Source organism: Symphalangus syndactylus, chromosome 14 (genome assembly GCF_028878055.3).
Source record: "Symphalangus syndactylus isolate Jambi chromosome 14, NHGRI_mSymSyn1-v2.1_pri, whole genome shotgun sequence".
NCBI classification, from domain to species: Eukaryota; Metazoa; Chordata; class Mammalia; order Primates; family Hylobatidae; genus Symphalangus; species Symphalangus syndactylus.
In genome coordinates this window covers 73,509,167-73,524,509 of record NC_072436.2, presented here as the reverse complement: position 1 = coordinate 73,524,509, position 15,343 = coordinate 73,509,167, and the positions used below count along the sequence as shown (strand labels likewise).

General features: G+C 37.3%; 1 long non-coding RNA gene across 1 annotated transcript in view; it reads left to right on the top strand.

The window, feature by feature from the left end:
• The window catches only part of LOC129461822 (uncharacterized), a 65,734-nt gene that overhangs the window by 29,933 nt on the left and 20,458 nt on the right, over positions 1-15,343 (top strand). The window contains exon 4 of the long non-coding RNA XR_008650698.1: positions 9,335-9,522. This is a non-coding gene — a long non-coding RNA (uncharacterized lncRNA). The remainder of the gene's footprint in view (positions 1-9,334; positions 9,523-15,343) is intronic.

Below are 15,343 nucleotides of genomic sequence, written 5' to 3'. Positions count from 1 at the left end.
AAATCTACTAGACAGCAAAGTCGTGTTTCTACTATACTATTGCTCAGAGCCAGGTTGTAATATCCAAGTCTTGGTTGATAGTGTCACGCAGGCAGTCAGGAGAGCAGGAGGAAAGTGGTGGAACTACAGTGATAGTATCACCCTCAGATTTTGCCACTTTGGGTTTAAAAATGATGATGATGGATATCACTTTGGAGCCTAGATTTTCTCAGGACTGTACATGACAGGGTTCTTTGGAGTAATATTATTTAAATATTTGTCATAAAGGAATAAAAGTCATTGTAATATTTTAGCCAATTAAAACACCTATTCTGACAACCCACTGTTACATAATTTGGATTTGGTTAGAATTTGAAAATGTGTCTTTCTGAGAGTAAAATGACGAGGTAATTAGTAAATGTCCAGGCTCTTTCACTTGTGTGCCGTTGTATAAACTGCTTCTCGGGCCTAAGTTTCTTCATCTCTGAAAGGGGAATAACACAGGGATATGGTTTGGCTGTGTCCCCACCCAAATCTCATCTTGAATTGTAGCGCCCATAATTCCCACATATTGTAGGAGGGACCTAGTGGGAGATAAATAAATCATGAGGACAGTTTCCCCCATGCTTTTCTCATCGTAGTGAATAAGTCTCACAAAATCTGATGGTATAAGGGGTTCCCCCTTTTGCTTGATTCTCATTCTGTCTCGAACTGTCACCATACAAGACATGCCTTTCACCTTCCACCATGATTATGAGGTCTCCCAAGCCACATGGAACTTTGAGTCTATTAAACCTCTTTTTCTTTATCAATCACCCAGTCTCAAGTATGTCTTTATCAGAAGTGTGAAAATGAACTAATACATACAGTAATATAACCCAACTTATAGGGTAGTTGGAATGATTAAACCCAAACTTATGAAGCACTTGGAAAAGTGGCACTCAAAAAAAATTGTAATTATGAATCATTTTTTAAAGCAAGTCACTGTTCAGGCAGCATGGCATAGTGAATTATATTATGAATCAGGCATGTGAGTTCTAATCCCAGTTCTACCACTAAATGTGTCTGTTAATGCCTTGGGACTTTGGTCCCTTGACCTGTAAGAAGGGGTGTTTGGGCCAGTTGAATTTGAAGGTACTTCTGATTCTAACAGTCTACAGAGTTCTGAACTATTTGGGTCAATGGATTGCTAAGAATTTTGGCTTTTGAACTGATTGATAGTCAGCATATGACCCTTTGACATAAAATGGTGCACTAATTTCCTCCCTTTTTGACATCTCGCTTCCTCTATTTATTCCTGTTGTCCATGAATTCCACCACTTAAAGGAAAATTAAGAAGTAGTTTCACCTGCAATAGAGAAATACTGAATTTTCTTAAAAAGTTTCATTTTTCTGCTATTCTATTTTTAAAAATTAGTAGCTTAAAGATATGAATCTAATGAGAGGAATAGAGAAAATGGTCAGTTTCCCAGCTCTTCCTAAATTAAGATTTCACAACATTATTAGTTTGAAGTGAATTTCTAGAATTTTAGGCATCTTTATAGTATAAATGTTAGGTTGAAAACATTCTAAAACAAAATATGATGTGTTTAGTCATTTTGATGACTTCTTATTCATTTTTTAATGTTTCTCTTCTATTGATTTGGAAATTCCAAAAATAACAGATTTTGAGGTTATACCATGGGTTTGAGGTGATATATGACAGTATCATCCATTTCAGGACACTTTATATGTTGGAGTCAATATTAAAACTTCTATTTATATGTTTTTTTATCCAATTCTACTGTTATAATTCTGTATATGCTTTATAAAGAACATGATATATTGTTGTTACGTACAGTATTACCTATGGCACTGCCTGCTCAAACATTATTTTGGTTGGGGAGCTAATGAAAAAGGTTTGGAGGCCACCTCTTTGGATAAATATAGCATGCAACACTGGTCCCAATGGGCTGCAATTTTGATCAAATAGTTTGATGTTCATAAATTCATAAATTGAGTGTTTATTGAGCACATGCTGTGTGCCTGATACTATGCTAAGCACTTGCTGTTCATATGATTTTGTTTATAAGTTGTGCTTCTCAAACTGTAAGTGGTAAGTTTATATGGCACATTGTTAGGAAAGATCAAACACATGGCCATATGATAGAGTTTATTTGTGTCAGATTGTCCTGATATTTACTTGAGTGGCTTTCATCTTTTACCTCCACTCTTCATGCATGCATATTTGGCAAATTGGTAAGTGTGAGACAATCATACACAATGTGTATGTCTGAAAACAAATGACAAGAGACCTTCTCACAGGACTGACGGGGGAAAGTTCATGCCTGCAAAGTTTGGCACTTTGTGGTTGGCTGGCTGACTGCTAGGAGAAGGAAGATTAGAGAAGATTGAAAAGAGGCTGGCTGGAATCAGAAATAATGGGCTAAGTTTTAGAGGGCAGCTGGAGGAGGCTCAGTGTTCTAGCTATTCAGCTACTCTCCAAAGACAGTGTAATGTGTCATCGTTAAGGCTTAGAAGTCATAAGAGAAAGAGTTAAAGTTTAGGATATCTTAGGACCCCAAATTAATTATACATTTCTTATATGAGGTAGAATGTGTATATGACTTTTCCCAAGGCAGCATCTGGGCTCCTAAACTTACAACGTACATCTATCTTTAGGGAGCTTGTATTTTGTTGGAAACATGGTCCTGAAGGGCTGCTGATGCATGTGAACAAGTACAGTCTTGAATTTGGAGTCTAAACCATCTTAAACAAGGTTGGTGGAATTTGTAGGGAAGGTTAGAAAGAGAGAAATAGGAAGGCTAATGAGGAATAGCTTACCTGATTCAGAGCTCAAAAATGCAAGTCATGCACAGATGCAATGATTGAGTTACCAATATGATTTAGACCAATATCAAATACTGTCATGGAGCTCAGTTGAGACTAGGAGTTTATTCAATGCATCCGTTTGATAAAAACATACTGAGCACCTGCCACATGCTGGGCATTGTTGTTAATCCTTGGGATACATAAGGGAACAAAATGATAACAAAGAAAAAAGAAAAATTTTTTAAATCCTTAACATTTTTTAGCTCATATCCAGTGAGGTGTCAATGAAGGTGACAATATATTCGTGACATTTTAGGACAGAGTAAATATGAGTCATAGGTAAGAATTAGCAATGTGACAGTCCACTCACTCTATGTGGTACCTCGCCATGATGCTGTAAATTCTCTTCAGAACCATCGATGGTAAGAGAGGAAGAGCCAGGTGTAGACAGAGAAATGGTATCAGAAAAATCTGGATTCAAATTTTGGCTCTACCATTTATTAGTAGTCTAATATTGGTCAAGGAATTAAACTCTTTTCTTTAGATTCTTCATCTGTAAAGTGAGGATGAGAAGGCCTATCTCACTTGTCTGTGGTACAGATTAAGTAAGAAACCATATACAAAATGTTCCACAGGAGGTGACTTATAGTAAAAACTTAATTTATATCTTTTCCTTTTACTTCGGACAAACCTAGTTATCTATGACAATTATATAACTTTCTCCCATACTCTTAAGAATGGTATGTAGGCCATGTTATTACCTTTTTTACATTTGAGGTAAACCAAGGCAAAGAGCAGTTGGGTGAATGTTTTGACCATGAATAATTCTGATCTCTGTTCATCAGACAGCCTTCTGTAATAATCTTGATTAATCTGCCTTTCTCTTTCCATTTTAGTCAACCATTTGAGGTTGAACATTGAGGTTTCTGCCATTGGCAATCTTTTTATATTTTTCTATTCGTTTTGATCAAAATGCTTCTTAGTGGAATGGTTGGAATGAAACAACCACAAAGACTCATGTGCAAAACGTGGAAGGAGACAGTGAGGGTCTGATGTTCTTAAATATGTCTCTGCAACTCTGCAGGCAAAAAAGTAGGTCCTACCTCTGGGTTAGTAGGACCTCTGTGGGTTCAAAGTTCCAGCTCAAGGTGAGAAGACTCGAGTAACTTCATAAAGCTGATGGGACTGTTGAATGAAGTACCATCTAGAATGTCGAGCATTTTGCTTGGCACATAGTAGGTCTGGCTTTTCCTTCCTCTGTGCCTGGCAATACCATAAAATAAAATTCAGCTTTCATGAGATTATATGGTAGATGAAGCAACTTTGAATATACGTTGTTCTATATCAAGGTAGGAAACATGGTAACTTCATCTGAAAATGAGGAATTTATAGAACAAAAGAACTATGTTCTTCAGTAACACTGGTATCCTTGCAGCTGGAAAGACATTTTTCTTAAGTGGTTGGAGCTTGTCATTTGGCTAGATACATCCTATTTATGGTGACTTTCTCTAAAGCTCATGATTAATGTGGGCTTTTAAAAATTGTTTTTCTTTGTGTTATGTTTCTCTCCAGTATGCCTGAATGCTGGTTTTAATTAAATTTAGGAAGGAAGAGAAGGGGAGTTGGGTAGCCTGACAAAGTTGAAGAGCATCAGTGAAAATCACATTTATGTTTGGAGCATGGCATTTGAAAGCGGAATAAATAATATGAAAGAGAGGACTTCTCCAAATGGGAAAATAATGAATGTGCTTAAACTCTTTTCTATTATTCTCATTTTGGCTGAAGATGGGATTCTTGCTTTGGGAAAAAGTTTTTTTATTTAATCATTAACTCTATGTATTTTATACATAGCACCCCAAGAATCACTTTTCTTTTTGTTTTATTTTTCTCTGGAATAAGTCATTACATTGTAGAAGTGAATTTTGCTCTTTAATTAATCATATGTTTACTTATGTGACTTTAGCTATAATGTAATTGAAACTTGGAGCAAGGGTATTCTGCACTGGGCTAAGGTTAATTATGCAGTGATGAAACTATATTACTTTTGGCTAAAATTTACCTTTACTCAGCATACTTTTTTTTTACAAAAAGTACAAATTAGTAGCATAAATAAGATTACTTAGGAAAAAAATTGTTTTCAAGCACTTAAATAACCTACCTTCATTTATAACAGCTATGCCAATTAGAAACTAGTCTCATCTATTTCTCAAAGCAGTTCCTTAAGAACCTTCAGTCGGCAATAGCATGAATGGATAGACCTAGATGAGCTGAAATTAATGTGGGTATTTGGGAGTCATAAAACAGTATTTCTTCAAAATATTTCCTTATCTAGATTTTTTAATGGTTTCAGCCTGACCTTCCCCTTGGCTAGTTCAAATAAGTAAAATTGGTCTGCATTCCTAAATCATTCCTGAATGTTCTGAGTCCCAACTTCCAATCAGTGGTGTCTGCCTGGCAGTATACTTCCTTGTGGGCCGCCTCTCACCTGAGGCAGTAACCAAGCTCACTAAGAAGGCTGATTAACCCCCTCTCTGAAATAAGATTAGGGTTTAAAGTGTGCATTTTTTGATGAAAGGGAAAACTCTAAATTTAAGGCAGTCATGCTTCTTGTAGGGAGGTCAAAGAGTGAGTAGATTATGGGGTGAGGGAGATGAAGAAGGGAGGAGGAAGATTTATGTGCTCTGTGGTATTTGAAACCAATTTACAATTGGCCCCTGGAGTCCAGAGATTTACATATTGTGTAGTTTGAAAAAATGGATGTGAAATTTTAGAGTTTCACTCAAAAGTGCCTCCTATAAGCTTTCTTGGTCAATAGATTCCCTGATTAATTTTAAAAAGAAAATAAAAAATTGAATATTGAAAAAAATTAATTTGCTTGAATACATAACCATTTATCTGGCAATATTGGGCAATGGTTAAAGGCACAAATTTAAGTATTCATGAAGCTTGGTGAATTTGGGGAAGTTTCTTAGCTTATTTATGCCTCACCAATATAAAAAGGGTAACAATAGTAATGAATTAAACCCTACACACTCAGTGTAAAAGAATTCAACACTATATGTTTGTTAAAAGAGGAGGGAAGAGAACAATAATTTAAATTGCAAGAATGATTCCATCTGCCATTGAACTCAATGTCTTTTCCCTGGTAAACATGAGACAGGAGATAGCAATCTGCTTTTTCCACATTTTGTCTTATTTCCTGAGGTCCTCTTGTGATATAAGTATTTCAAGTAGCTTAGTGTGCTTCTACTGTTTAAAGATACAGTATACACTTTTGTGCAATAGGATCCTAAATGCATAAGCTGCTATCTATACCTGGGGATCCACTGACCAGTGATGGAGGTCAACTGGCTGGGCCCTTCTTTTTGAGAAATATTTTCTGTCATTAACATACCTTTCTTCCCTACGCCTTTTCAGTAAGAATATAGATGGTTTATGTTTTCTGCTTTACATGTTAACTTTAGAACTTCACTAAGCATGTTGTAACTCCACCTTTATGGCTACTCTTAGAAGGTAGTTGGTTCATAGAAACTGAAAGTAGAAGAGTTAGGTTAGCAAAGGTTGGAGGGAAGGAGAAATGGAAAGTTATTGCTTAATAGGCACAGAGTTTCTGTTTAGGATGATGATAAAGTTTTAGAAATGGATAGTGGTGATGGCTGCATGACATTGTGGATGTACTTAATACCACTGAACTGTATGCTTAAAATTGGTTAAAGTGGTAAATGGTATATTATGTATATTTTACCACAATAGCAACAAAAAAGTAGTTGAGTAATTTCAGTGAGAAAATAATGCATAGCAAGCAATTAGCACAAAGTCATGAAGAGCCAATGCAAATTAACTACAATGATTAAGGGGATAATTTGGTTACTATTACTATTCGGCTATTGTTTACACATCAGGACTATCTACCTGATTTTATGCCTTTTGACTCAATCTAATTCACACACAAGCAGGGATGGGATGAAATGTTTCTCCTGGCCCCAGATACATTTTGGGACATAAATCCCAGAACTCCTTTCTGGATCCATTATGTCCTTGCTCTCTCTCTCTCCTGCTGCCCACATCTCCTGTGTTCCTCTGTGTGCCCAGTGTGGGCATGCTTTTTGGGTTTTTGCTTCCACTTCTGTCTCTATAATCACTATTTGGACTTGTCTGTTTCTCTATTATTCTTGATTCTCAAAATCGTTTGGGATTCCTTTTCCCATTTCCCCTACTTCTTTGCCCAGGATCATTTTCTATGTGATAAGCCTCAGTCCTCAATCCTCAGTGCAATGATTAGTGACTCGACTGAATGACCTATGTACCAGGCTCGGTCCCAGCCATCTTTCAAGAAGATCAGACATAGTTTCCAGAGTAGGGACCCAGAGGCCTCAGGAGCTTCGTTTTAGAACCATTTAAGGCTAATCTTCTAATAGGGACACAGTCCCTGCATGTGCCTGGGAAACGTAAGAAAACAGAGATTGAGGAACTGGTGTGAGGGAAAGCCAGGAATTAGAGAAAATGCGAAGGGAGCCAAGGTCAGAAAAAAAAATAGTGGCATAAGAATGACAGAAGGTGTTGAGAACATAGAGAAACCACACTGAGGTCAAGGAAATGAACAAACTCCTGTAGACAACTCTGACCTGGGACTCAGTGGCTAATTACCTCTCTGAGCATAGCCAGCTGTTTAAAGTTGCAGACCAATTCCCTCCTCTACCAATCTCCTCCCCTCTTAAAATGGCTGCAGCTGAATCTGCATTACAATGTGCAGGATCATAGAGAGAATGTAACTCATTGTCTTATTTTTAGATAAGGCATGACCCAGAAATGGGAAATGCTCTGCTCCAGCTAACCCAGCTGTTCAAGTGTGTGTGGGGGGAGGGGAAGGCAGGGGATCTGGACTTCAACTCAAATCTCACTATTTTGAGTAGTCCCCTTGTCCTCCATGGACTCCCATGGGTGAGGGCCATGATGATGGAGTTGTGTAGAACCATACTGAGTATAGCACCATATGCATTGCAGCAAGCAATAAATGCTTCTTGATGGTGGTGGCAATGAAGATGATGATGTTTATGGCATAGAGAAAACTCCATTTAGATGAAATTAAATGATACTGCATGGATGAGAGAGGAAAATGCCAAGCTATTTAATGGCTGACACGTAAGATGAATTTGGTAATGAAGCTCGGGGACTTATCAGGCCAGAAAACTGCATTCTCTCATTATATAGTCCTTAAGGACCCACTTATTGCTAATATAAAGGGAAAGATATACATATAAACACATGTTCCTGAATGTTTGGCTGCAAGAAAGGAAACCAGTACACCAGCTTGAGGGGTTAGCAACAGACGCTGTTTCTGTATGAATGATCAAATTTGCTGTTTTCCAGCTGGAAAATGACAACCGAAGTAAAAGGGTAAAGGATGATGTGACTATACTTATACAAAAGACAGGAGAGAGTAATGTAAAGAGAGCAGGTAGAGCTGGCTAGCTCTAAGAATTGCTATGAGGAAACTGGAAGAGGAAATAGATTTATTTGGAAGCATGACTTACATCTTCTTTTGAGATGTGCACTGCTAAAAGTATTCAATTTTTCACTTATATGGCATTTATTTCTCTGACAAACTGAATTTTCCAAGATATCACTGAAAACTATCAGGGAAACCAAAATGGAAGCCACATCTATTGGCAAAAGCACATGCACTTCACTCTTTAAGAGTTCTTCTTAGGTGCTTGCTCAGAATTCATTCACGCCTAATTTGACACCCAGTCAAAGAGTTACCTGGTTTCCTATCTCATAGCAAATTATAAGTAGTGCAACATAAGGTGTGAATGGCACATTCTTTAGGACCAGAGCAAGTGACACATGACAACTTGAAAATGAGAGGAAAGAAAGAAAACCGTGAAATAAATAAACAAAAGAAACTTAGAATAAAAAAGACCATAGTGATGTGTTGTCATTTACTGCAAAGAAGTTCCTACGTATCACTTTGCTCCTTTGGGGCATTGCTGATTTATATCATAGCCAAAGGAACTTTGTGTCAGTCATGGCATCTGAAGATTTAGAGGGTTAGACCAAACAATCTCCAAGGCCCCTCCGAAAAAAAAAATGTTTTCAAAAAAGATTTTGATGCTATCTTCACTGCAAAGACCATATTCAGACATGATGTAAAAATATGGGCCCCTCCTCCTCCCAAAAATGTTGGTAGTTGAAGCATTCATCTCAGTTATCTGGAAAGGTGTCTTCCTGGGAACACTACACCATGCTGCTGTCCCATTGATGTGGCCTCGTTTTGGCTTTGCCAGAATTAGAATCTCTTGTCTACCATGTATTAGTGAATAACCCTAGGCAAGGTACCACCCATTTCTAATCCCAGTTTCTTCATTTATAAATTGAAGATTATAATATCTACCACATAAAGCTGTTCTAAGTCTTAGTGGCTTGAACCAATGTGTGTCTAGTGCTTAGCTAAGTGGCTAAAACTTAGGAAATGTTCAGTAAATATTTGTTATTGCTGTGTTGTTGGCAGTAATAATAACAATAAGTTCCCCTTCTACTTTAGTTTATGTCCATGCTGCATGTATAAAGGGTGAGGTTGTAGGGCAGGAAGTCTTATGACACTTGGACCAGCTACTCAATGGAAATCACAAACAAAATGAGTTTCATGCACATGTCAAGACACTACTATCAACAGAGCTATTTCAGGACACCTATCCTAAATAACTAGCTGTCTCTTCCACTTAAAGCAAGGTATGTATTAGTTTAACCTTATTCAGTTTATATGACAATTTTGCAAACTTTATTTCATTTGGCCTTCACAATAAACTTGGGAAAGAGGTACAATCCACCCCATATCGCAGATGAGGAATGAGCTATTTAGGATTTAAATAACTTGTCTATATTTAACCAGCTCTAAAAGAGAAATAAACTTGAAGTTTACACTCTGACTCTAATGGTATCTCCTTTTGGTAATGCTGCCCACATACTACAATTGATAGCTTACAATACAGTTGTTAATGATTTGGGAAATAATTGGTCTTGGGACTATGTGAGTTTTTTGCTGCTTTAGAGAATACCTTGAAACTGCATAGAATTGGATGAGAAATTCACAGTAATTCAGAGAAAACTGAATCAAAGCTTTATTTTGTCCAACAAATACTTTATCTATAGATAATTTGATAGTATAAATAAAATGAGAATTTTTTCTCTTTAAATAATTGGAGAGAAAAGGATGTTTTCAAGCATCTTTAAACTTATTTGGAAACATCATTTTCATATAAAAATCCAACTGCCAGTTACAAATCAGCCTTCTCTGAGTCAAAGCAAGTCTGCAGAGATCTAAACTGGTGAAGGGCTTAGTGGAATGTATTGGCTTAGTTGGTATGGAGTTTGATATAAAAAAATAGCATATTTTATGTAAAATAGTGCATCTTTTCCCTTTTACCTGTTTTCTTATTAAATCAAAGAACCATTTCTCCCAATTAAAAAAGCAGGAAAGAGGAAAGGAAGAGAGGAAATGAATATTTATTGGGCATCTAAACAGAAACATATATTTTAATAGGCACTTTTACATGTTAACACATTTAATTCTAAAAATAGTTTTCTGCATTAGGTACTGATTATTCTTTGAATTCAAAAGAATATGTCCTCAGGAATTTGTACAACAGATACTCTGAATGTATTTGTGATCGTATGTGAAGGGTTAGAATCAAGTCACACGCTTCTCAAAGATATGTTTTGTTTGGTCTGCAATATTGTTTTTAAAATTTTGAGCCAATTTTCAGCTTAAAGAAAAGTCAGAAGCTCTGGCAACAGTGGGCCTACATCCAGAATTGCACCAAGTGGCTGGAGTACAGCAAGGACTGCCCTTTCCACAGCCTGTGATACCTACTTTGCCATAGCCATGCTCTGGCCTGTTCGGCTTGGTGATATTTTCTCCCATGTCTTTGTCAGTGTTTTGATGGAGATCCATAAATGATTAAAATCTTCTGCATGGATTGTTATCAAAGAGCTTTGGATGTACTTATTTGTTGACCACATATGTCAATTTTCAGATGAGAGCGAAACTGAATGGGGGGCAGTTGTTTGGAGCATCTTCTGAGGACAGCACTGTCTAATGGAAATCACTTTACTTTTTGTTTCTGCTGCACCTCAATGACACTGGGGCAGATGTTGAAAGCCCCTGCCACCCTCTTCCATTCCTCTCTGCCCATCTTCAGCAAATATTTACCAAGCAGTTGGTGTGTGCTCAGCAGTGTGAGAGAGATACAGAGGTGACTGATGTGTACCTGCCCTCAAGGAACATATAGCCCAGAAGAGGATTAAAACATCAGAGGATATAATTGCAATGTGAGAAGCTCTATCTATAACAGAAGAACAAACAAGGGCCCAACATATACAGGAAAGGCTGATTAATTCAGGCTCAGGGGATCTGGGTGGGTTTTTATAGCAAAAGTATTATTTAATTAAGCCAGAAGTCTGAGTAGACATTTTTATAGTGGTAAAATATATGCAATATAAAATTTACCAGTTTAACTATTTTTAAGTGTATAATCAGTGACATTAAATACTCTCAAAATGTTGCACTACCATCACTACCACCCATTGGGTAGACTTTTGATGGGTAAAGAAAGTGATATTATCAGGTTCAATCGCTCACATGCATTTATAGAACAACATGAACTAATTTACTCATCTGCTGCCTCAACCCAAAGAGGATTTGATGTATATTATAAGAAAACGTAGCATACAATAAATCTAATCTATAAAGTTTTATAGATAATTAGAGCAAAGGAATGAATTGTAAGGCTAGAAGACAAATTTGTTCACAGAAATTTTCTATAAGTTGGAGACAAATTTGTGTCTAAGCTTCATAACTGTAAAAGTGAAGGGAATCATGATTTTAAAAAAAATCCTTTAATGTAAAATTGTTATTGTAGAGGTTTTTTTTCTGAAATCATTTGTGCTCCTTTCATATATTTGTTGTACCTTATATTTGCACATACTGGGTTGCTTCTGATTTTCTTATTTAAGAGTAGCTGGGGATTTTTAAAAGATATGCTACTTCTTTGAGATATTTCAGAGCTCAGCACCTAAGTAATTTATTTTAAAAGGAACATTTATATTAATTTTATTTAAAATGATATGTTTTATAATTTTTACAGCTACAAGGATAATAGTAATAGTAATGGTTAAGAAATGCTTACTATGGGCCAGAAACTGGACTAAATATTTTGCATATATGATTTAATTTTATCCTCACAATGTATCTATGATGTATGTACTTTTTTCCCCTCTGCAAAGTGAGGCATACAGAAACTAACCAGGTCTCATGAGAACTCACTATCATGAGAACAGCAAGGGGAAAATCTGCCCCCACGATCAAATCACCTCTCACCAGGCCCCTCCTCCAACACTGGGGATTATAATACGACATGAGATTTGGGCAAGGACACAAATCCAAACCATATCAGTAACAATAACAATACTCTAGAGCAAGGGGTTGGCAAATATATTCTGCAAAGGGCCAGATAGTAAATATTTTAGGCTTCGTGGACCATATGGTCTTTGTCACAACAGCTCAACTCAGTTGTAGAATGAAAGCAGCCCTAGACAAAAAAGAAATCAAACCAAGTGGCCGTGTTCCAATAAAACTCTAGAGAACAGTTCACTGGCCCTTTGTAAGAAGGAATCAAGGCTGTATTCACCCACTTCTCTACAGTTTCCTACAGGTCTTTGCAGTCCTCTGGCTTCTTAATCGAGATTGACTGGGGTTTCCAGATCATGGAGTCTTTTCAAACATATGTCATATAATTCTCATATTGCCCCCAGTGAATGGATTGTTCCCTGGCTCTATGGATGAGAAACTAATATCAGGCACTTACAGGCCCCTGCACAAAGCCAGTAAGTGACCAAGAAGAAATGCTAGTGTGAAGCCACATGTTCTGACTTTGTAGGCAACTACTCCTGCAATGTGTATCTTTCTATCTGCACAGATCATAACATGAAAAATTAGCTTCATTTTGAATGACTTCGCTGACAGTGCCTATTGACTACTCATTCTTTGGATATGTTGTTTACTTATTCATCCATTAAACCAATATTTATTGAAAGCCTCTTTTATGTCAGAAATGAAGCTAGATCTAAGTGATATAAAATCTGTCAAAAACTTATATGAGCCTTTCTCTTAGAGAATAGCAAAGAAGAAACATTACTCAAATAAGACCAAAAATACTACATGATTACTATTGTAGTAAAAACTGTGAAGGAGAAATATCTGTGAAGGAGAAGTATTCTAAATGTTTGAAGTCTATTATAGGGATATTTTATTCAGTCTATAGAAGTCAAGGAAGACTCCTCCTAAATAAGGGATAATTAAGAAGTAAAAAGAGAGGAAGGATTTAACAGGGCAACAAGAATCGAGGATGTAAGAGCTAGCTTTCCAGACTGAGGAGCCAGCATGTGTAAAGGCACTGTGGCAAGAGGGATGCAGACCAAGGTCAATGTTATGGTTCTGACTGTCATCTTTGAGACCTCCCTGAGAGTACCTCTTTACTATTAAAAACAAAATGTAGTCATTAAAATATTTACATAGAGGAACAATATGATCCTATTTTCATTTTGAGAAGATTGTTTTACTGCAGTAGGAAGAGTGGCTTGGACATAAATGGCTTGGTCTCATGGTTATGAGACCTCACTAGGCGTTACGGTGGCAATCACAGTGGATACGGAAGTGGATAGATGCAAGAGATAGCTGGGAGGTAAAATCAGTAGGATGAGTGGTGAACTGAGTAAGAGAGTTGAACTAGTGGAGATAACTAAGAATGCCCCCAGGTTTTCTAAACATGGAAGGCTGGTAGCTCACTCACTGAACTGGAAGCATTCTTCTGGGATCTTTTAAGTGGAAGTATGAACCGTGTGATTAGCCTTTCACATTTTGAGTTTGACATGCCTTTGAGACATCAAGGGAAGGCGTCAAATAACACTTATAAGTCTTGACTGTTCAAAGGAATAATCTAGAATGAAAATTTCTGAGGGATGCCTGATAGCTGAAATCAGCTGAGGTGTATCCATCTTCTCTTCACATATGCTTCAGTTTTGTTAAGTGAGGAGAAAATATTTCTTTTTTTTTTTTTTTTTTTTCAGACAGAGTCTCGCTCTGTCACCCAGGCTGGAGTGCAGTGGCGCAATCTCGGCTCACTGCAAGCTCCGCCTCCCGGGTTCACGCCATTCTCCTGCCTCAGCCTCTCCGAGTAGCTGGGACTACAGGCGCCCGCCACCACGCCCGGCTAATTTTTTGTATTTTTAGTAGAGATGGGGTTTCACCGTGGTCTCGATCTCCTGACCTCGGGATCCGCCCGCCTCGGCCTCCCAAAGTGCTGGGATTACAAGCGTGAGCCACCACGCCCGGCTGAAAATATTTCTTATAGTCTAATAAAATACGATCCACAAGTGATTAAACCAACTCAATGTGGTGGAAACAAATGCTCTCCATCACAAGGGACTTTCTAATGCATATAGTGCAAAAAATATACTTTTAGGTTTGAGAACAAAACTATATTTTCTTAGTTAAGTGGAGATAAATTTATCCCAACTCACATTTGGAATTCAGGAAAAACCATTAGTAATCACCTAGAGCTTGCTGCAAATCTTTGAGACTGTTGTAGCTGAGAACCAGGGTGAAAGTTTTGAAATCTGCATTGTGTAGAAAGCGCTTGTTGCTTGTTTGTTTATTGTGCATCTTTCTCTCCTTATGCCTCCTCTTTGCCTGAAGCTACCATCAGGAATGAGACGTTGCAGTTGCCATTTTCTGGTGAAGAATGTAAAAATAAACATGAGCTAAATGCACATTTATGCGGCGTTTAGAAGAGAGGCACTGCAACTCTACATCTGATTTTATTTCTTCCTTCTTTGCTTTCTTTCCTCGTGGTTTTTGTCTGCAGTTTCTGCTGCAGCCATGGGTGACTGCTGTATGGAATCATTAAAAAAATGGAGTCAGCTAAAAGAGGCAACTGGAAAAAAATAAACACTGCTCCCTGGAGGCACAGATATTAGTTCTAACTCTTCTACAAACTGTGATCTCGAAAAATGACTTGATTATTTAATTTCACTATAAAATGCAAAAGGAAGTTGGTTAAAGTATTCCCTAGAATCACGTATCTCAGAACGAGACACTTAAACCAATCACCCCCTACCAGTGTACCTGGCATCAGAAGGATCCTGGGATGGGGGCTACCCACACTCTTAGAACAGTACCTGGCAGATAGACAGTGGGTCCTCTGCAAATATTTGATAAATGGATGGATGAGTAACAAGTAATCATTGGTCTCTTTGAAGTTCTCCTAGGTCAAAGAACTCATTCAATTTTTCTTTCTTCTTTCATTTTAAGACACCTCTCACCACATCTTCCTTGTATTAAAGTCCACTCAAAGTGTGTCCAATAAATGTTTGCTGAATTTCTCTTTAGAAGATATCTGAAATCTTTTTCCAGAATCCCTACAAGTTATTACAAAAGCACCTACAAACTCTAATAGTAGGCTCTGCCAAGGTACTTTAAAAATAAAATCTTCCT